Raw genomic sequence first — 22,523 nt, 5'->3', positions numbered from 1 at the left:
AGGTGAGCCCATGTGGGCTTTGCCCCAGGAACCACCCTGCAGAGCTTGCCAGCATATCTGTCGGAGGCCTGGGAAGGTGGCGGCTGGGCAGAAAAGCTTGGGGAAGGTGTAACGCGGGCTGGCAGGGATGTTGGCAGGGTTGGATTTGCCATGGCGTTGCAGGGGATGGGATGCTCCTCTGTAGAGGGGAAGGTGGGTGGTAGTGAACGTCAGGATTCAGAGAGGAGCAGCAGCATCCACTTCCCATAGATTGCTCAAGGAGTTTGTTTCTGGGAGAGGCCAGCATCAGGGGAGTGGGGCTTCCCAGCTTAAGTGGGATTGGCACGGCGTCCACGCTTCTATTTGTGGATCTCTTCTTCCTCCAGGAAATGCAAAATATGAGAAGGTCCTCAAAGAGGCCAAAGAAAAGATGGCAAAGGACAGCCAGCGAGCTGAAGCAGTTGCTTTGGGGGAGGCTGCGGCCGCGGAGCCACCCAGGGACGATGCGGACACCGCGGTGAGAAGCCCCATTTGGCATGTGCCACCCTGCCCCTGTGTCACTCGAGCCCTGGGCACCCCGCAGCAGGCTTCCTGGGGCCCTGCTGGCACTTGGGACCTCCCTGCCCGCACCTGGCCACGACCATGTGTCAGCTCAGCGTTGCCCCAGGGGCTGCCCAGCTCTGGCTGTTGTCCCTCCAGCAGATGCACCAGCTCCCCGACTGCCTCAGGGAGAGCTCCTGAAGGCCGTGCTCAAGTGACTGAGTTCCTGGCACTTTGAAGGAGCTGCGGGTCGTGGCTGAGGGGTTTGTTGCTCACGACCCAGCTTACCAGCAGCAGCCTGACTGCGCCCTGGGGCTGCGCTGTCAGCGGTCATCTCCAAGGGGCGTCAGCTTTCTCGTGGTTCCCTTTCCAAGAGAGCTGCTGTCCAAGCTGCTCTGGCACTGGTTGGGGGCAGGCAAATACTCGGAGCTCTGGAAGGTTCCTGGCTTGTCTGGCTGGCTGTCTGGCCAGATCAGCTTTTGTGACAGTGACTGGGCAGGCGAAGGTGCTGGAGTTCGTTTCCCTTGAGATCAGGTCTTGACTAAGGGAGCAGGAGGTGTCACAGACGCTGAGCAGCGAGGCAGAGGGACTCCATCGCCCCTCTCAACAAGATCAGGGTGGGATCCTCTCTCAGAGACAAGCCTGTGCCTTGGGCAGGACCTTTGCTAACCAGCCGCTCTCTTTCCTTTCCTCAGTGGGACACGCAGCTGCAGCTGCAGATGGAGCAGTTGCTGATAGAGGAACATGCCCTGGAGCAGCAGAAAGCTCTCAGCTCCGGTCCCCCAGAGGAAGCGGCCTTTGACCAGCGTGCTCGTCGGAGGCTTCTCAAGTTAGTAGAGACTCCAGGTGCCCCAAGGGTGACACCCAGCAGTGCACCCCTGCTCCCGAGAGCTCCTGGTGTCTGCAGAGCTGGCAGTAGCTGGGCACTGCAGAAAGGGTCTGACCCTGGTAGCTCTGACGTGCTCCCTGTGAGCAGCCGAGTGTCCTCACTTCATAGTGCCACCCTGGGGTGCTCAGCTCCCCACAGATGCTGGGTTCTGCTCTTAGTGCTGAGGGGGTGCAGTGCAGACCATCCAGCCCCTCCAGACAGCACAGACACCGTCCCTGCTGACCAGCTCTGAAAGAGGCAGCTCAAAGCTGGCATCTTTGTTCCAACTGACAGGCCACGCTAAGCAAAGCCAGCAGGGAATCGCACGGGCTGAGAAACCCTAAAGCAGGGGGTGTAGATGCTGGTGGGACCGTAGGGCTTGCCTGGGTGCCTTGGTCCTTCCCTCTGCTCCTTCCTGATGAGGCAGGGGCACGGTAGGCTCCGGTTCAGGAAGAAAATGCTCTGCAAAACAGACCACTTATGCGCTTTCCCGAGTGGGATTGCTCTGGAGAAGGAGCTGCCCTTGAACGCTGTAGGTGTCGATTCCTGCCTTTCCCGGGGCTGCTCTGGGGACAGACCTGGCTGCAGAGCAGGGAAGATTGCCTGTGCAGGCAAATCTCATTGCAAGGTCCTGAAGCGATTTCAGGCTTGGGCTGTACACCAGGTTAGCAGTTCCACTGAGGCCAGTGGAGGTCTGGTGGACTTAGCCACAGTGGCTCTTTGTAGCCGAGGAGCTGCGACCAGTTAAACACAATTTTATGTTGAGGTCCCGTTGGTAGCTGATAAAACCTAGGACCTGCACCCTCCGTGACTTACCAAAGTGTTACTACCAGGTGGTCAGGCCTTGGCTTTCACAGGCTTGAGCTGGGTTTTTACAGCAGCAAATACCCACTTTATTTGTGTCTTCTGTCCACCTGGAAATGTAGCCGGGCTGTGGTTTAAGGAATGTCTCTATTCCTTTCAGAGTTCAGCTGCCTGAGTACATCCTGGACTTTGGCTGTGTCATTCCTGGTACCGTCCGCACACACCTTGTGAAGATCACCAACCCCGGGCGGTTGCCTGTGTCCTTCCTCGCCGATAGACGTGTCTTGTGTGGCACAGGTAACCAGTGCTGGAGGGACTTCCCGTGGGCTTGACAGATGAGCTTAAGTCACTGGGTGTGTGGGGGGGCTGAGTGCCTGTTTGTACAGCTTTTTTCTTCCTGACTGCCCCCTGCTCGGTGCTTTAGAGCCTGAATTCTCCTGGCCAGCAGTGCCCAGAGACCTGGTCTGCCTGGGACTGCCCTGACACCTCATTTCAGGGACTAGGTGGGCTGATCACCTTGGTCACCTCTCATCATCTTCTGCTCTTGGCTACCATGAGTGACAGCTGAGGTTTTGTGCTCTCTGTGGGCTCGTGTTGCAAACGGACGGGACCCTTTGTGGTTTGGAAGTGCTTTGTTTAGACTTCATGATGTCATAGCCCTTCAGTTGAGCCTTTATTGAGAAAAGAGCCTGTGAGATCCTCTGGTGTATCAAAACAGGCTTCCACGACAGGCCCTGAGGCAAGGCTGTGTCCCATCAAACGGTGACTTGCTGTGTCTGGGGGGTGGTCAGGTGTCTTCTCTAAGTTGTTGTCCAGGGAACACCGCAGCATGGGGGAACCTTCGTTGGAAATTCTCCTTTGGGGAGGTCTGTGCCTCCTTCCCTGAGATGCCCAAGGAAGGAATTGCTGAAGCTCAGCTGATGGGTTTCATTTTTACCATGTGGACCTTGGATTCTGGCTGCAAAAACGCTTTCTCCTTGGGCGGTGACAAGGGAGAAAGAGCAGCAGGCTTCTCCGGGGATACAAGGGGGTCTTTCACAGAGCTGCCAGCCAGGACACCCGCGTGGCCTTAACGTGCTTGTGACACACAAGCGGCATGAGATGTATCTCAGCTGCTTTATTTTCATCTGTTCAAGGTTTCAGCGTGGATCTGGACCATGTGAAGTGCCTGCCCTGCTGCAGGACTAAGACATTCAGAGTGCGCTTTGACCCACAAAGCGCCAACCTGCCACTGGGAGAGGTGGACGTGCTCCTGCCCATCAAGGTACCACCTTTTGGGGCAGGCAGCAGGCTGGACACAGCCGCAGATGTCACCTGGTCTCTCAGCTGGATGTTCTGTCCTTCACTAGGTAGCAGGTGGCCCCACGTTCCATGTCCGCCTCCGTGCCGACGTGACTGTGCCGTCCCTCTGCCTCTCCAGGGACAGGCTGGAGTTCTCCGCTGTCCAGTGTGGGCAGTGCCGGGAAGAAACTGTCCAGCTCCACAATCAGCTCCAGGTCCCCTGTCAATGGTTCGTCACCGTGCACGAGCCTGTTAAGGTAAAGCACAGACAACGTGTGACACGTAACTTCTTGGTTGGGTTTTCTTTGCCTCTCTTGCCCTTTCTGCCCCCGTGGCTGCCTGGGCGCTTGGGCTACAGCTGGGCTGAGGAAGCTTCTGAGGGTACGGAGCAAGGCTGCTTCGCCTGGACCTGTTCGTTAGCTGATGCTTCACTTCTCTGCCATCTTCACCCATTCCTCCTCCTCTGAGGACAGTGCCTCCCCATCTGCCTGCCCTGCCTACACATCTTTGCTCCCATTTATGGTGCCACCAGGTTATGGTGGCCACGTCTGGTTTGGACGTGGGTGCTCTCCGCACCGTAACAGTATCTCAGAGCACGGCAGGAACCAAGAGTCTGTCCCCACAAAGGCCACCTCACACGCCTGGTTTCTGTGCCCAGGTGGACAAATGCTTGTCAGCGAGCATGCGTCGGAAGCTGCTGCAGGAGTTGGAAGCCAAGCCCCGTGTCTTTGAGGCACTGCCCTCGGCCGGAACCCTCGCTCCCGGACAGCGATGCAACATGCGAGTCAGGTTTTCACCCGTGGAAGAGGTGAGATTGGCAGGTGTCACCCCGCGGAGGTCTGGCAGGGCAGTGTGGAAATGAGAGCCCAGCGCAGGGGATGAGGTCTGGCCTCCGCATGGAGCTTTCTGCCAGCCCCGTACCCACTGTGCCCCAGTTTCCCCTGTAGCGCGCACTTCTGAGAAGCGCTTTGGAATCCCCACGGGGAGTTGCACAGGGAGCATCCAGGCTCGGCGGTGTGGCTCCCTCTCGGCACGTGGAGGAGATCCACCTGTTTCCCCTCATCTTCCACCTGGTGTGGGCATATCTGCAGGCTGCAACGCCCCGGCGCAGAGCAGCTGGCATGCTCGCAGGGGACAACCCTGGAAGGGCCAACCTGGGCTAATCCTGCTGCCGGTACCGGCAGACAAAACAGCCGCCAGACACCTTCCTGGGCACGGCGGGACTGTCACCTGTAGCGGTACGCTGCCAGCAGTCCCTGTGGCTCTGGCCCAACCTGCCTGCGTGTTCCCACGCGGTCTGGGAGTCAGCTTAAGCGATGGAGCATTCCCAAAGGCAGTTTGCATGTGGCCACAGTGACTTGGAAGCTGGCAGTGTGTGACAGCATGGACACAAGTGCTTCCATGCCTGGGAACAGTCCCAGGGACGGTAGAATTGCTAGTAGGGATGCAACCAGCTTGTGTTGGGCTTTGGCCAGAGCCAAACGCTGAGCAGAGAAGATGACCCTTATTTCTAGCCAGCGGGAGCTCATCTGCCTCTTGCGTGGCTGGTGTTTGCCTGATGCAGCAGTGCCACAGCTGTGTCTGGGCAGCGTAACCCCGAGGACCTTTCTCACGAGCACTGCGCTCCCTCGTGACTGGGTGAAAACGTGTGACAGACTGTTTCAGATCTGACACCAAACAGCCAGTTACACCTCACCCAGGATCCATCCCAGTTACCCGGAGCCAGCATGCAGGTGCTGCAGCCTCTGCTATAATTAAATACCTGTTTTCCATTCACCTTAGAGGTACTGATGACACCGCTGACCTTGGGGCAAGGGTTGAATTCCAGGCCCTTGTCACCTGGGACTTAGTGCAGGACCTTTCTGTGCTTCTCTCTTTTCAGAAGTCCTACAGAAGGAGGCTGAAGATTAACATTTGCCAGAGCAGCCAGCACCTCCAGCTGCAGGTCTCGGGACAAGGTCTGGAGCCGCAGCTGGAGTTCAGCCCCCCAGTGCTTGAGCTGGGACCGGTGCTGCCATACAGCCGTGGGGCGGAGAGGACAGTGGTGGTGAAGAACCCGTGCGAGTTTCCCATCGAGTTTTACTCGCTGGAGTTTGACCAGCAGTACCTTGAGGAGGAGCAGGTGAGCGGGAAGGTCTGGTCCCCGTGTGCGTGCTGCCGTAGCTTCACAGCGCTGTGGTGGCATTCCCGGGCTTGCGCCAGGGAGATGGAGGCAGTCCCCAGGGCACAGCCTGGCGGCACTTGAGGGGCAGCCAGCTCTGCTGGCAGGCGGAGGGGGGTGCTTGGGTAGTCCGTGTTGGGAGGAAGGCATGAGGGAGAAGACTGGTTGGCTGGGCAGTGTGTTCGTGTGGTCAAGAAACCCCTCCTGTACGTGGTTTCTGTTCCCTCCGTGCACAGGTCCTGCGCATGCTGAAGGACTACGACAGCCGCAACACCTTGTTGCTGCCTCTGCGTGGCCCGGGTGAGAAGCTGCCCCCAGAGGTGCTGGAGTACTCTCAGGACCAGAAGAGGCTGCAGGATGATCAAGCAAAGCCCAAGACCGGGGACCCAGCGGACCAGGACAAGGGTGAGGGTTTGGCATGGTCTGTCCTGAGTGTGGACACAGCAGGGAGTCCAGGCTGCGTACCCTGAGTTCTCCATGACCTCATTCTCCACGGAAAGCCCGTGCTTTTAGCAGCCGCCTGTTCCCCAGCTTGGTGGAGGAATTGCCAGGTGAAAACCTGTGGCTTGTGAGACGCATCCTCTCGCAGCCCTGAGTGCAGCTAAAGCAAGCTCATATCTTACTGCCACACACTGGGGAAATCATCAGGGTGTCCCCTTGTGTCCCTCAGCCGCAAAGAGCAGGCTCAGATGAGTTCTTCAGCCTGTAGGACCAAGTCTAATCTAACGAGCTGGTTTAGATTTGTTCCTTCGCGGCAACACAAGCACAAGCTCAGAATACCCCTGGACAGGCTCCTCGGTGCCTTGGGAGTCTCCCTCCTTAGGAGATTTTTGCTTTTGCTTGTGGCCCTGCAAAGTGGGAATGGCCAAGAGCAGGTTGCCATTCCTTCCCCACGTCCTTCCTCCTCGGCCAGCTCTGAAGGTGCCTGGCACCTGTCAGATGGGGGCAGAAAGCACTCCGCTGGGGTTGTTTGCAGCACCTCACCCCGTAGCTCGGTCGTTCCCCCCTCCCTTTTCGATGAAAGCCAGTCCAACAGGGTGAATTCAGAATCCGAATGTGGGGAAGAGGAGGAGGAAGGTGTTAAGGAAAGACGCGGGACGGCTGGTAACCCGAAGCTCTTCACCTATTTTGTCCATTGTAGCAAAAGAGCCCCAGCGGTGGACTTCAGTGCCACCTCCATTGCTTCACTGCAGCCTGGTGCCATCTCCCTCGGGACTGTTCCCAATGCCCAGTTGCACCTGTCACCCCCCTTAGGCACCAGGACCCGGGACCAAACTCCCATGAGGACCGTGGGGAGGGTTCATGGAAGATGTGGCCCGGGCCTCTTGGGTGTTGCCAGATGCTCTTTCCTCCTCCTGCCACCCCACTTACTGTGCTCTGAACAGGCCCCTTCACCAGCAGCTGGATCTGCGCGAGCCTCGAGGACAGGCACGATGAGATCTGGGCTGTGACATTGGTTTCAGCAGTCTCCTCTCGCAGGATCTGAGGGGATGGGGAGGGCGATCAGGGTCACAGGGAGGCAGGAGGCTGACTTTTCTACCTGGTTCTACACAGCAGAGCACCAGCAGAGCACCAGCAGCAGCAAGGAGGCTGCGGGAGAGCTGGCCGACAGCCCTGTCCATAGGGCCATCGCCCGCCACCTGGGCATCGATATCCCTGCAGAAGGGCGCACAGGCGGAAACCGCAGAGGGATCGTCATCATCGTCCATGGGGCACCTCGGACAGGTACGTGAGCTGTTGGCTGCAAGGAGAGCGGGAAGCAGGAGAGACTTATCCTGGTGGGCCGTGGTGCTTGGTCGGCCAGTTGAAGCGAAGCGAGGCAAGCCACAGCTCTGCTGGTCCGTGAAACAGTCCCAGGCCTTTGCCTAGCTGGTGCCAGTGGTGTGGCTCATCTTGTGTCCGTATAGCTAGGCTCTTGTCCCCCCAGACGGGGTGGCCACGTCCCTCTTGCTGCATGGGACCACATTGCCTAGTGCCCGTGTTTCCTCATGGGAGCAGCCCCTAGCCCGTGCTGACCCCCAGACTGTGCCCAGCTGGCACCCACCAGCACAGGGTAGCGAACGGTGGTGGTGGGACAGGGCTCGAAACAATGTCCTGGCCCAGGGCTGAGGTCACACCAGAAGGGACAGAGTCCTGGGCTGAACCGGAGGTGGAGGCGATCCACCTGCCTCTGGAGTTCAGCGCTTCTGACCGTGCTGAAGCTGCCTCCCTCGTGGTGTCCCCTAAAGGGACATGTGCTTTCTGACTGTCCTTGAAACCTGCAAAGCCTCTGGGGGGGCTTTCCAGAGCCTGTCACTGAGAATGCTTCACCTGCAAATGTCACCAAGCCGCCTTCCTCTCTCTCTCAAGGAAAGACAGCGGCAGCGGTCGCCCTGTCCAAATATTACGGCGCTGCCTGCTTGTCCATCGACGCCATGGTGACAGAAGCCATCTCTGACGGGAGCAGCGCGGCAGGGCTCCGTGCCCGGGAGCTGTGCGTCAGGGCTGCCGCTGAGCAGAGCCACAAGGAGACAGAGGATGAGGGTAAGGAGGAACACTGGGCGCAGAGCGGCGCTTTGGAAACCCACCACGGCCACCTGCTTCTGCTTGCTCCAGAGGAGTTTGGCAGCCCTTGGGTCTCTTGGGGAGCACGGGTGCAAGCGTGTAGAAATGCAGAGCCATTTCATAACACAGCTCGGGTGATTAAGCAGCTCTGTTTTGAGGGGTCAGACAAAGGCATTTTTACTGCCTCTGGGCTTCTTGACACACGTCCCTTTTTCTGGGAGTGGTGAAGCACACCCGTACCTTTCTCAGAGCTTTATAAAAACATTTTCTCAGAGCTGAATCCAGCTTGCTCCCTGTGGCCATCAGGCAGAACTGCTGCCCACTTGAACAAGGAATAACCCTCTGAAGTGGCTCATTAAGCTCTAGGTGACTGACTGTGAGTGTAGCTTCACAGACATGAGAGGAAGGGAAGAATAACCTCCTGGAGGAATTTTGGATGAGACTCACTGCAGATGAGCTCTTTTTCTCTGGAAATGTGTTTTTTTTCCCCCTATACTGACACTGCCAGGTTGCGGAGCTGGCGCGTGCTGTGCTGTGCTCCATGTGAGACTGGAGACTTTGGGGAAACTTTCTTGGGCAGTTGTTGCCCTGAGCTCTGCAGGGTGAAGCCAGACGCTGGCCTTGGCGGGGGACGTTTTACATTGCTCAGCTTTGAACCTGGGTGGTTGGGAGCTGGTGGAAGGGAAAAGGCTCTGGGTGCCGGGTGGGGTTATTCCAGGCAGAGGGTTTAGCTTCCGTGGAGATGGGTGATGCCGCTGGGGCAGGGCTGCCCGTTACAGTCTCCACGGGAGAAGGCAGGATGGGTGCAAGGTAGGAAAATGATGGTGCTGGGGGACGAATCTTTGGCTTGATCCATAGGGGAGCTGCTGTGCAAAGTGTCACCTGTGTGCATGTTTATTAAGGAGGGACACGGGGCTGTGCACGACAAACTCTCTGGCTTTTCCGTCCTCTCTCAGCTTTATCGTGCTAGTAAGGGAAGCAGGGCAGGAGCTGCTTCTGGAGAGCAGCGCTGCTAGTGCCCAGCAGGCTGGGGGACAAGTGCTGTGTCCCTGCCAGGGGTGGAAGGTGCCCGCTTGCTCCCCGCAGCACCCATCGCCAGCCCCGCTGAGCCATCTGTCCCCTCTGCAGGTCACAATGCAGATGTCTCTCTCAGCGTGCAGTGCCACGCCAAGGCCGGGCACAGCTCAGTGCTGCGCCAGTCCAGCTCTGGGGAGGACGGCAGCCTGCAGTCCCCGAGTTCCCAAAGGCCGGTGAGCACTGCAGCAAGCAAGAGGAAGGCGGATGGCCGTGCATCCCAATCCCGGGAACAGCATCGAAGGGATTCGACAAGCTGCCAGGTGAAGCGTGATCTGCGCTGGTTAATGCCTGGGTCCTTTCTGTTGCCTCTGAGAAGCGAAGGGGCTGCTTAGAGTGGGGGCTGGTGTGTGGGTGTGTGGTGCAGAGCGCCAGCTGGGCATGCTTGGGGTGGGAACAAACCCCTGTGCTCTGGCAGAAATCTCGACTGGGCCTCAACAGTTTGTTGGCAAAGTGCAGTCCTGGCTAATGTGGCCGCAGGCAGTGGGCAAAGCTGCGGGATGCTGCGCTGGGGGCTTGCAAGCCACGGGATGTGTCCTCCAGGGTTGTCCCCTGGAGCTGCTGGCCTGCAGGGTTGGTTCGAGCCTCCCGCTAGTGGAAAACCCTGGCTGCAAGCCCAGCAGTTGGAACTGTTCAGGGGTTACCCAAGTGGTTTACTTTTCTTGTGGCGTTCAACATTGCAGGGCTCCTCCATTTCTCATCTCCACCCTCCCCTTCCCTGCGTCCCTGCGCAGCGACGGCTGAGCATCGGTGGCAGCACAGAGGGAGGGCTGGGCTGTCTGAGCTGCGTGCTGCCCGAGGACTTGCTGGTGGCCATCCTCTCCGAAAGGCTCCAGGTACGTGGGTGGGGTGGGGGCAGATGCTGCGTTCCTGCTCCAGAGAGACAGGCAGCGAGGCAGTTTGGAGAGGAGGTCTGTATCTGCTCTCAGAGGAGCCCCGAGCTGCACGCAGGGATCCTTGGGGGAAGCTGCAGATGCCCCAAGGTGGCAGAACATGGGGAAAGATCAGAGCTCGTCTGGGCTGATGCGCTGGACACAACGATGGCTGGTGTCCTTTGACATCTGCTGACAGTGGACATTTACTGACTGGCTGAGAGCCCCGTGTGTGCCACAGCTGACTAGAAAAGCTGTTCCTTTTCAACTTTATTCGCAGCTGAGTGACTGCTACCAGGGCGTGGTGTTTGATGGCCTGGAAACCCTCTTTGCGCACAACATGGCATCTGCTCTCCTCTGCCTGCTCAAAGCTGTTGGAAATCGGCCTCACATCTACGTCGTGAACCTGTTCCAGGATTATGTGTCCTTTAAAGCCAGGGAGACAGCTGCAAAAGAGCAGGAAGGTGAGACTTTTCATCTCTGCACCTCTCAAATCTTCCCTGTCAAGCACTCAGCCTTATCTGTGTGTATCTGGGTTACCAGCAGAGCTTGTAAGAAGTGGTCTTATTAATCCTTCCACCTTCTGCCTGGGTGTAGCCAGCGCTCAGCTCACAGTCGCTTAAAATGCAGCAGAGCAGAGCTGAGGCTGGGAAGACTTCCCTTGGTCTCTACCGTGAAAGCCTGGGCACAAGTGCCAGCTGTTGTGGCTCAGTACCGAAGCAGCAGCAGCAGCTGCCTGCCACGCTGGTGCGCAGGAGCCAGGCAAGGCGCGGGAACTCGCCGTGAACTGTTGACAGTTCAGGGGCTGATCTGAATTTTGGAGCAGGGCTGTGAGCTCCCCAGCATCTCCTGGCAGGATGATCGGCTGGCTCGGGACACAGCTGTGAATCCTGGCAGCTCACCCCCAACAGCAAGCTCTGCTAATGGTTTCTCCTCTGGCCTTGGCTGAAGGACGGGAGCAGGAAGAAGCTGCCCGCAGGGAGAGAGAACGTCTCTGGGAGATGGACGAGGATGAGTATGATGCCCTCAGTGCGGAGCAGAAAATTCAGCTTCATAACAAGATACGCCAAGTCCAGCGCGAGAGGAGGCAGAGGTCTGTGCGCCTGTAACTCCCCAGGAGGGTGCCCCTGCAGGGTTTTCCTGCTCCGGAGACCTCGGTTGAGCTCAGAGGGGTCACGGGGCGAAGGCCCGAAAGTGTCTGTTCCAAGCGGGCAGTTCCACCCCCCAGGTTCCCAGCAGAGGAAGGCCCTTCCTCCCAGGAGAGAACATCTTCTCTCCAGCTGAGCGGAGAGCCCGCGGGTTTAGACGGTGGCTGCCGGGACCTGGGCTCTGGGCTTGCCTGACCGCTGCTCTTAGAAGTGTCTCTAAGTTAATTACGTTGGTTCTCATCTTCACCCCCCTTCTTCCCCACACCAGAGGGGTTGTGGTGTGGCTTGGTGTGAGGCGCAGCTGTGCTGGCTTGGTTTAGATGCCAGTCCTGCCGTAGGGGAAGTCCTTGCTGATCTCCTAGGTTTTTCCTTCCTGAGCGACACTGGCCATAGAAGCCGGTGGCTCTTGGGCTCACCCTCAGCTGCAGCAGCAGGTCAGCCTGGGAGAAGCTCTGATCCAGCAAAGCAGCCCAGGAGGGGAGGCCGCAGGGGTTGAGGAGGATGCACAGGCTAAGTCTGAAACTGGGAGGGGGACCTGTTTAAAGCGAGCGTGTGTTTCCGCACTTCGTTCAGCCCAGGCTGACCTTACGAAGCAAGGCTGAGGTTTGGCTGGCCCTGGAGGTCCCCTCCCACCTCTCCTCACATGGGATATTCCCAGCCTCCCCAGGCTGAGGGAGGTCCACAGAGATGGCCTAACGGTTCTGCCTGGCCTCAGGGTCAGGGAACGAAGTGCAGGACCAGCTGGGATGGCGGCAAGCCCAGGCTTCTGGTGGTGACTCTCGGGCATGTTTTCTGTTTGGCTTGCTGAAGGGAGATGGAGCAGCTAGCTCGAGAGCTGGAGGAAAAGCGTCGGCAGGAGCTGGAACGCTTGAAGGAGGAAGAGCTGAAGAATTCTGAGCAGGGGAAGAGAAAGGCTGGAAAAGACCAAGAGAATGCTTTGAGGAGGAAAAGCCGGCCTGGTGGCAAGCAGGTGCGTGGTTGTTTACAGAAATGACTGAAAGCCCTGGGGACCTTCCTACGGAGCTGCGCCGTGCCCCAGGGAGCCCCACGCAGTGCTGGGGACGAGCACCTGTCAGGAGCAACATGTGGGGCTGTGCTGGGAAACAACCACCGGGGTCTGATCGTGCTGCTGCTGCACCGGGGTGTCTTCCCATGGGTTTGCTGCTAGAGCTGCTCTACTAAGATCATGCCGCCTTTGAGTCCTGGCTTCATGTAACTCCACATACTGACTACTGAAGCCCTAGGTAGTTTTAGTCCAGCGTTTCTTCCCACTCTGCCTGTGACTTACACCTGTGAGCCATGATCTGTCTGGGATGTGGGGTCTTTTCCTACATGTCTGGCAGGAGATGCCCCCAGGCCTTAGGTATTCATTAGCAGGCAGACTTTGCAAAGGATCAGCCAGCCACAGGGATGCTCAGCGCACCAGAAATGAACCCAGAGGACTGCACGGGAGTAAGGAGGTGTCTTAAGTTCTCTGCTTGGGTTGGGAACCTGTTCTGTTCCTCAGCTGGTTTGCAGGACTCCTCATCAGTCTGACACTGAAGAGTTTGGTTTGTTGAGCTAAACTGGGTACCAGCTATGTTCTGAACTGGGATTTGTAGGGTGCCTAGCACAGGTCTCGAGCGAGGTTTGGGGTGCTATTGTAAAGATCATTGCTGCCCTACAGCACCTGAGTCAGTGCTTTGAAATGCTCACTGCTTTTTTTGCTCTTCCTGCCCAGGGCATGAACAGTCCCACCAGCAACACCAACACATCCAACAGCCGGAGGTCGGAGGTCGCCAAGGGGGTGGTCAAGACACGATCTGTAAGGAAGCACCCGGGCTCTGTTGCACGTTGCACAAAGGAAGATGAGCAAAAGCAGAGCAAGGTCACCCTGATGGATGCCCACCTGGCAGCGGCTGCACACCCCACAGACCTGGAAGAGGGGGAAACCAAAAATGAGGCCCAGAGTGACAGCGAGAACTTAGCCCTGAGGTTTAATATCTACGAGACGTCACAGAAGGATGTTGCGCATATTTTGTCATCCTGGGACAGGGTTCAGGGTATCCTGCTGTTCCCCCTGAACCACGAGGACGCACGGCACCCAGCAGAAGAGCAGCCCCAGCACACATCCAGCCCCAGGAGCCGGAGGGACAGAGAGAAGGAGCATCAGGGGAGGCTGGAGAAAGAGCATCTGGCAGAAATGAAGGCTCTTGAGGATGCCAGAATACCTCAGCTGGAAGGGGAAGGTGCAAAAGGGTCAGCCAGAGGCCAGGGTGTCGGGGTGCCCTGCTTGGACATCCAGGTGCTGGACTCAGAAGATGTGACTAGGAAGATCCTGGAGAGCAGCGAGCTGCCAGCGGCAGAGCAGGTAAAGCCCTGTGAGGCTCGGAGGCTGAGCCTGCCGTGCTCCTGGGCCCCGGTGCATTGTGTCCCACCAGGTGACAATGGCACAGAGCCTTGTCCGGGCCACCGATGATGTTCCACAATGGCTCCGCAGCAGCCCCATGGCTGCGGGAGGTTCTCACCATCCCTCAGGTGGGTGGGAAGCAGGAGTGCTCTCTGTACAAGCATCCCGTCTGTTGAGAGAATTTCCCAGCCTGGAAATCATTGCAAATGGTCCCAGGGCAGGGCAGCTCAGGTTTCCTTCAGCTGAGTCACTGCAGGGAGAGGTTTCTCTCTAGGTCCCACTTGTAGGTCCTGGCACTGCTCTGGAGCCTGCCCACTCCACTGGGCATGAAGAAGCACGGTGCCCGATATAAATAAACCCCCACCACATTGCCGAAAGCTCCGTGCCTTTAAGGAGTGAGTGTGAGGATGAAGGTGACAGGAGTACAAACAGGGTTTTCTCTTACGCTTTAGGTCCTGGATAGCCTTGGACTGGGTCCCTCCGGGCTTCCCATCCCCCCTACTGCTTTCTACTCCGTGATCCACTACCCGGCAGAGCGGATGGCCCCTGCAGCAGAAGCCCTCAAGCACTTTGTCTTTGTTGTGCCAGAAGGCGCCACTGCAGAAGAAGACAAGAATGCTGCCGTAAGTCTCGTGGATGCCCCCGTTGTGCCCGAAGTGAAGGTGCCAGGGCAGGGGGGTGGGTGGGGAAGGATCACTGTGATGTCTGTAAGATGAGAATAACGGTTTAAAAAAACACCTCAAACCCTCGCCTTGCCTTGAGGTCCTGGGCAAGGAGAGTGTTGTAGGCAAAACTAGACCTGATGAGGAAGACCAAGTCCCTGGGCAGATGTGGTTGTTTATTTAGTGCTTCCCCTAATTGTTAACAAACCCACAGCTTGCTTTCCAGGAGGGGGATGTCTCGGGGCAGGTCTCACCTCTCTGTTTTCTCCCTCCCCTTGTGGCTCAGACCCCAGAGGAGCAGGTCGCCCCTGTGAGGAGCCAGTCGAGTGAGGAGAAAGCTGCGGGCAGCTGGGAGGCTGCGAGGGAGAAGCAGAGCTCCGGTCAGGGCAGGAGATGTCTCCAGGGGCTGGACAGGGAAGCACCCGTATCTTCTCCTGGGGCGCACCAAAGCGGCGAGGACATGGTCCCATCCCCGCCGAGACATGTCAGGTGAGCTGAGGGCTGAGGAGATCGCTCTGCTTCATGGCCACCCTGTCAAGTGAGGTCTGTCATCCCCAGCTCCTCAGGGCCCCTCTGTTGGTGCCTCCGTGGGATGGCGAGTCCACAGCCCTCCTCCTCGTCTTGTTTGCTCATTAGCCGTGTCTGAAGCCCTCTCTTTAACTGCCAGGCTGAGCAGCTGCCGGTGGATAGTGCCTGCCCGCGGCGAGGTGGAACTGAAGGTCCACTTCAGCTCCACGGTGCTGGGCCAGTTTGAGCAGACGCTGCGTTTCGAGATCCTGGGGACAAAGCGACTGTACCAGCTGCCCTGCAGGGGCACCTGCCTGTACCCCACCATCAGCCAAGACCCACGGTAAGGCTTGCCCCTGGGAGCCTCCCACGCTGCTCCCCCCTGGGCTCAGAGCCAGGGCTGCCCCTTGTACCCCGGTGACCTTCTGGCTCGGGCAGAGCGTGCTGCCTGAGCCGCCCAGCATCTTGTCCCATGCCTGGAGCTGGGAGTACTGGTACCGCAGCCACCAGTAAGGGTTACGGCTTTCTGACCAGGTTTTCTACTTGGAGCATCTCACAGCTCTTCATTCCCTGTTTTCTCTGCCCAGGCTGGTGTTTCCCCACCGAAGGAAGAGCAAGGCAGACGACGACATTGTCTTCAAGCAGTATGTCACGGAGACGGGTGTCTTCCACTTTGGACCGCTGCTGTGTGGGAAGTCAAGAGACTGGTACGTGCTCCCCGCCCTGAGCGAGCATCCTGATGCGCTGCCTGCGCAGCATGGGACGTTGGGATGGCACCTCCAGGGCCTCGTGCTGCCACGGACACGTCTGGGGACGAGCCGTCCCAGAGGCACAATTCAGGGCAGGCCCAGGTGGAGACCTGCCTGGGAGATGCAGGGGGCTGAAGGGCCACAGATGTGTGAACTTGAGCAGATGATGGGCAAGTGAGTCCTGGAGGAGCAGGGGAGAGACGGAGCTGATCTTCCTCCCTGGTGGGTGCCTTGGTGGCCAGAGCCATGTGCTGCTTCCAGCCTGAAGGTCACTTGGAGCAGCTTGTGTCTCCCCGCCACATCTCAGCTTCGCCACCTAAGAAATGAACTTTATGGTGTTTTTTAAAAGTGCTTTGAGCTCTACAGGTGGACTGAACAAGCAATTATTTTGCTGATGGTTTTATAAAACATTCATCCGTTTGTAATATTAGTAAGGCCTTATGATTCGACCTGCCGATATGGGGGCGTGGGGGATCTGCAGAGGAATGAAAATGGAAATTGTTTCCCCGTCCTCAATGCTGGACAAAGTCTGCCGGAAAAAGTTGCCATTGTAGCTGCTGGCGCATTTCTATTTTTAACATAGCTTTTTTTTTAAATATTAGAAATTAAGTTCTCCTCTTCATGGGAGCTCTGGAGAGCCAGTGGTATTTTGACAACCCAAGCAAATGAAATCAAAACAGTTCAAAACCCAAAAGAGGATCTTTAGCCAGGCTGCTGCATGGCCTTGGGTTTCTGTTTGTGCTTTTTAACCCTTTAACTCCCAAATCTGCTCCATACCCGAGGGAAGGGACGTTTTTTAAATTCAGCATTCCTCTTGGGAATGAATCCTCTCTATTTCCTTCCCTCAGACTTTGAGCTAACCTGTGAAATACAAGGCAATCTCGTGACTGTTTTGGAAGACAAAAGCTAAACTATTTTTAAAAGCTCTTTCCAAGAGCATTTCTTTGTACCCTGCAGGGAAGGAAACCCAACAAAGAAAGGGGGAGAACCCACGTGCCTGCAGTACCTCTGTTTTTCCAGGCATCTTTGAATTTCTAATTTGTAAAATGCTCTTTAAGTGGCCTGTGCATCATCACGCGTCTGGGCTGGAGGCACCAAGTACAGGGGTGGACATCAAAGTAACGCAAGGATGGACACACATAGCATCCAGTGTGCCCCTGAAAATGATCCTTTTTCTTGGCCTGCTTGTTGGTACATGGTCTTGCAGTGCAGCCTCCCGCTGCCAGGACATGGCGCTTTCCTTGGTGTGGGATGAAGGCGACGGTCTCCTCTGCAGCCTTTTCCCCTTTTGTGGACAGGTACAAGGCACTGGACTGTCCCAGCAACTGTGAGACGATAACCATCCTCAACGTCACCCCCTTGGAAGTAGAGGCGCGTTTCTCCTTTGAGCGCGATCTCAAGGCGGACACGTTCCTTGTAGAACCTCCCAGCCTGAGGCTGAAACCGAACGAGAAGCAGGTAGGGGACAGCAGGTAGGGCAGGCACTGGTGTAAGTGCCCAGGAGCCATTCCTCCTGCTCACTGAGTGCTCTTCTGTATTTCTTGTTTCGGGGACGGGGCTAGAAGCTGAGCATTTGGGCGTACCCCACTTCAGCTGGTCTGGTGGAAGACAAGCTCGTCTGCCGCGTTAAGGAGAACCCAGAGCCGGTGGTCTTCCCCCTGTGCTGCCAGGGGGTGAAGGTGGAGCTGAGGGTCAGCCCCAAGCACGTGCATTTCAACAGGCTGCTTCTGCACAGGTCAGTCATCTCACGGCCCCTCTGCTGGGGACGGGTGCTGTCGGTGAGCTCCCCTTCAGCCTCTCTGGCTGGCTGCATGGCCCTTCAGGCTGGGTGTTGGGCTGGCGTCCCTCTTTCTGCCAGCAGTTCCCGGTCTCTTGCTCACCGTTCCTTGCTGGCTTGGTTCTCCCAGGACAGCCGCAAGCTCTGTAGCCCCCAGCAACGTGGTGCAATGGGCATCTTGATTCATTTGTATCTCGTCTGCTGGTTCGGAGAGCAGTGCAGTTGCTCCTCCTTATGTCCCTTCTGTTGGATACACCGTTAGCACCCAGCCCTTCCCCAGGACCTCACCTCTGAGACTTGTGACACAGAGAAAACATTTAACTAATGTTATGGATACTATAAATACTGGATGTGTATAGATAAAGATAGATATATAAACTAATGCATAGGGCTGCTCCAAGATGCATTCAGTTGCAAGGCCTATCCTGACCATCGAGCAGCTGGTGCAGGGTGTCTTTCTGCCTCTGCAGGGAGGACAGCAAGACCCTGGTCCTGCAAAACAGCACCCTGCTGCCTGTGGCCTGGCAGCTCTGTGGGCTGGAAAACCTGGGCGAGGACTTCTCCGTGTCACAACGCGAGGGCATCGTGGCTCCGCGCACGGAGTTTGACGTGCATCTGTATTTCAAGCCCACAAAGGCTCTCAACATTGAGAAGAAGATCCGACTGGAGGTGAGGGGGGGACTGTGCCCTCCCTGGCAGGGCAACGAGATCTTCGGGGTGGAGGCTGTGCTTGAAGGGTTCCCTGCAAAGAGGGGGACAAAGGATGAGCCTTCCTGAGGTTCCTTTCTACCCGCATCGCCGGGGGGGCAGGCCCTTAGCAGCAAGGAACTTGCTCTTATAGCTGAGCTTCAGGGGGCATGTGTGCTGCTGGGCCAGGAAGAGCTGCACCTGAGGGACACAAGGCTGCTGTGACCCCAACTTCTGCTGCCTCAGCCTGGGTTCACCAGAGCACATGGTGCATCCCTGAGCATCTGCGTCAGCCCAGACAACCAGGCGCTGTGTCCTGAGCGCACGTTACAGCCACCTTGCCGCTGTGCGTGGTTGAATGCTGCTGTTTGGTTGTCCAGACCTCGGCGTGCTCCCTGCGCCCATGCTGGAGCCTGTCCGGGGCTCTTAACGGAGAGCAACAAGCTGTCACCCTGGGGTTTTGTTCCCCGTGGTTTGGGGGCTGCACTTCAGTGAGGATGCTGGGTGATTGAAGAGGAGAGGGTTGACGGTCAATGCCACCTGCTCTGGGACACCTCACAATTCTTGAGGTTGTTTTTCCATCGCTGTGTCTCCCCGGGTGCTTCCGCGGCAGCACTCCCTGCTGAAGGAGTGCCGAGCTGGGCTGGTAGGGCTTCTTACTGCAGCAGCATCTCGCTGGGTCAGCCCGTGAGATGAGCAGGTTGGGAGAGTTTGGGAATCCACAAGTGCTTGTCAAGCAGGGGAGGCCATGGTGGAAGCAGCCAGCAGAGACAAGGACTCGTACGTTGTCTACCAAAAGAATTTAAGAGAACAGTCTAAGCAGTGTTCGTTTCTCGCTGCCTCAGGTTTCAGATGCAGAAAACATCCTGGGGATTGTCCAGACTGAAAATATCCTCATTTCTGCAGAGGGCTATGATGTTGCTCCAATCATCAGCATTCCTAAAGGTCAGTGGATGCCCCAAAACAAAGCAGTCTGGGTGTGTTGCCTTGCCTTGGCAGGTGAGCAACCAAAGCGCTTGGGATGGGGTAGCATGCAAGCGTGGCCCAGTCACATAAAGCGCGTATCCTGCAAGTTGAGTGGAGTGAAGGGCTGTCAGGGCACAGCCAGCCTCGAGTCTCTCGCCCCTGAGCTTTGCAGTGTGCAGGTTGGTCTGGGGGCTTAGAAACAGCAGCGATGTGAGCGAGCAATTGGCAGCTCCTGAGGGCTCAGCAGGGCACACAAAGTTGTCGGATCAGTGCTTGGAAGCAAGAAGACAGAAACGCAGCTCCTCACCTGCTAAACCCTGCAGATACCCTCCGAGTAAGAAGAGCAAGGGCAGCAAAGTAGCTAAAGAAAATTTCCAAGAATGGAGACTTGCTGAGAAGGGTTTTGGGCTGCCTGAGAACTCCAAGTGTCATAGAACAGTTTGGGTTGGAAAGGACCTCAAAGATTGTCTTGTCCCAACCCCCCTGCCATGGGCAGGAACACCTTCCACTAGTCCAGGTTGCCCCAAGCCCCGTCCAACCTGGCCTTGAATGGGGCAGCCACAGCTGCTCGGGCAGCCTCTGCCAGTGCCTCGCCACCCTCACAGTGAAGAATTTCTTCCCAACAGCTAATGTAATTCTCCCCTCCAGTTCAAAGCCATTGCCCCCTGTCCTGTCACTACAGCCCCCCCGGAAACACCTGTCCCCACCTTTCTTATAAGCCCCATTTCAGTATTGAGAGGCCAATTGAAATTGGCCTGGAAGTGTTGAAATATCTGTCTTGTCACTTGGTGTGGTCTGTAGCAGCTCACTAATACTCCCCGTTTCTTGCCTGGCTCTGCGGGTTTTCTGCAGGTGCAGGTGGCACCGTGGATTTTGGAGTCCTGAAAGTCCTGGATGATGCAAAGCAAGTGCTGACTCTGAGGAACAAGGGGAAGTACGAGATTGCGTACAGGTGGGTCCAGCTGCCTGGTCTGTGAACGCGTGGTGCCACCATCTGCCCAGGCCTGCCTTCTCCTCCTGCCCATGGCTAGAACCGCTTCCCGTGCTGGCTGCCTCGTGGTCTGGTTAAATAAAAAGCCCGGGCTCCCTAATCTCAAAGACTTTAAGGGAGAATGCAGCCCCACACCAGCAGTCCTTCACAGCTGAGCAGGAACCAGAAGGAGAGGCCCTGAAATTGAAGCCACTCACTGCTGAGATCCATTGCCTTCCTCTGAGGGGCAGCTCCTTTCTCTTTATGACTCTTTAAAGGAGGGGATGAGAAAATTGGGTGTCGAGGTTAGTTTGCAACACTCATGATGGTCTGCACTCTGTCAAGATCTGAGATTCCCCAAGCAGAGCTGGACTCATTCCCTTTTAATTTTTTTATGGTCTTATGTCAAGTCCTGGCTGTGCTGGTGGCACTTGTACTTTTAACTGCAGAGGTCTTTGTTCCTTCCCTTTCTCCCCAGTTTCCAGCTGAAAGCTGCAGGCACCACCATACCAGACCTGGCAAGCCACTTCACTATCCAGCCGCAGAAGGGCCTGCTGGCTGCCTCCGGGCGCCCTGTGCAGGTCCAGGTGTTCTTCCACCCCAAGACGGAAGTGAATATCGAGGACAAACCCATCCTGCACTACCAGGTGAGCTGCCCCAGCCAGGCAGTGGTGGCACAGCACGTCTTGGGAGCGTGAGCAGGACAGGTGCCTTCTGGAAGGAGGGCTTTAGCTGGGTAATTCTCGTAGGTGACAGCAATGTCTCAGAAAACATTTGTGATGCTTCCTAAGCGGAGCTGAAAGTCTGGCTCCGGAGGAGGCGTTGAAACAGGGAGGATGAGCTGGTGGGGACCTGGGGTGGGATCAGGGAACAGAGTCAGAGGCTGGCCTCTTTGCTGGTTTTACCAAGCCCTCCTCTGGCTGCAGGTGATGGAGCCCAGCATCTGCGGAGGAGGCGAGACCGTCGCCGTCATCCCAGTGAGGGTGTCGGCGAAAGCTGTGTTCAGCAAGTACAGCATTCACCCCGCCTCGCTCATCAGCTTCGGTGCCATGGTGAAGGGCAGCAGGAAAACCTGCACCTTCATGCTGGAGAACAAAGGCAGCCTTGACTTTAAATTCCTCATCTACCGAGCAGACCAGGACGCATCCCGATTGCAAGAGAAAAGGTGAGAGAAGACCTGCACCACCTGCCCTGCCTGAGGAGGCACGACAGCATGGCTGGTGTGTGACAGGCAGCCCAGACACCTGGGTTATTGTCCAGTTCACGTCACCTGCTTGTGAACAGGGAGTGGAAAAATGCCTCAGTGTCCCCGTGTGTCGGGCAAAGCTGGTGATACAGCTGAGCTGTCCGTAAGCTGCAGGAGGTGCCGCCGGGGGCTGCGAGGGGCAGGGAGGCTTTCCTCGGTGGGGAGGGGAAGGTCAGCTTTGGCTTCAGAGAAGACGGGGTGGGGGCTCAGCATGATGGATGTTTCTGCTTTCTCCTCTTAGTGGATGTCAAATGAAATCTGCCCACTCTGGCAAGAGTGAGAACTTACACCAAAGGACTTCCTCAGCCAAGAAAAGCAAGCGCTCGCTGCAGAAGGTTGCCAGCCCCTTCATGCAGGTGGGTGGCTCCCGCTCCCCAAGACACACTGCTGCGGGTGCTGTGGGAGGACGCTGATGGGGACTCATCACCGTGGGATGGGACATGGTCTGCACGATGGAGGTCCGTCATCTCCCAGCCACAAGCAGAGACAGGAGCTGTTCAGTTGCACTGACAGTCCCGTGCTCCGGCTCAGACTTGGAGTTGTGGGGTCAAGAGAGAGGAGCAGGTCCCGTGTTTGGTGGCTGCTAGCCAAAATAGGTCTGTGAATACCACAGATGTGGGCACGTTCCTGTTTGAAGTCCCACTCCATAGATACCAGCTGACCTTGTGTTTTCGTCTTCCCAGTCCCCTCTCTTCCCTCCCGTCACTTCTCACAGTTATTTCTGCTCTCCTGTTTTACCCCTGAGGCTGGAGGATCCCAGCTAGCACCTTCACCTTTTACACCCAAACTCCTTCCTGTGTGCCAGCCAGGACAGGCCTGCAGCTCCTCCTGGCTTGTCCCTCTCCTCCTGGCTTGTCCCTCTCCTCCTGGCTTGCTTGTTCCTCTCCTCCTGGCTTGTCCCTCTCGTCCTGGGGCTGCCTCTGGGCCGTGCAGTCATCCCTCCCTGCCCTGGGACTGGGGGCTCGGCCTGGCTGGAGGTTGAGGAGTGGCGTACTCCTTGCTGGGGATGCTCAAGGCTGGGCTGCTGGACATCAGCCTTCTCCTGGGACTCTTTCTGCAGGCTCGCATCACTCTAGGCATGTTCACGGTGTACCCTGGCTTTGGTTCCATCCCTCCTGGGGGCCAGCAGATGATCACGGTGGATTGCTCTGCGGAATCACTGGGGACGTGCGAGGAGCACCTGCGCATCGATATCAGTGACAGAGACCCCCAGGACAATCCCCTCGGCATCCCCTATACCCTGCTGGCTGAGTCCTGCCTCCCAGGTACGCCCCGTCCACAGGTTCCCGCAGCCAGACC

The 22,523-nt window shown here is 57.2% G+C and overlaps 1 pseudogene; it reads left to right on the top strand.

Annotated features, from left to right (window-relative positions):
• The window catches only part of LOC129735195 (hydrocephalus-inducing protein homolog), a 99,208-nt pseudogene that overhangs the window by 69,918 nt on the left and 6,767 nt on the right, over window positions 1-22,523 (top strand).

The sequence above is a fragment of the Falco cherrug genome, unplaced genomic scaffold (assembly GCF_023634085.1).
Source record: "Falco cherrug isolate bFalChe1 unplaced genomic scaffold, bFalChe1.pri scaffold_58, whole genome shotgun sequence".
In the NCBI taxonomy this organism is placed as follows: domain Eukaryota; kingdom Metazoa; phylum Chordata; class Aves; order Falconiformes; family Falconidae; genus Falco; species Falco cherrug.
This window is presented reverse-complemented; position numbering and strand designations above follow the sequence as displayed.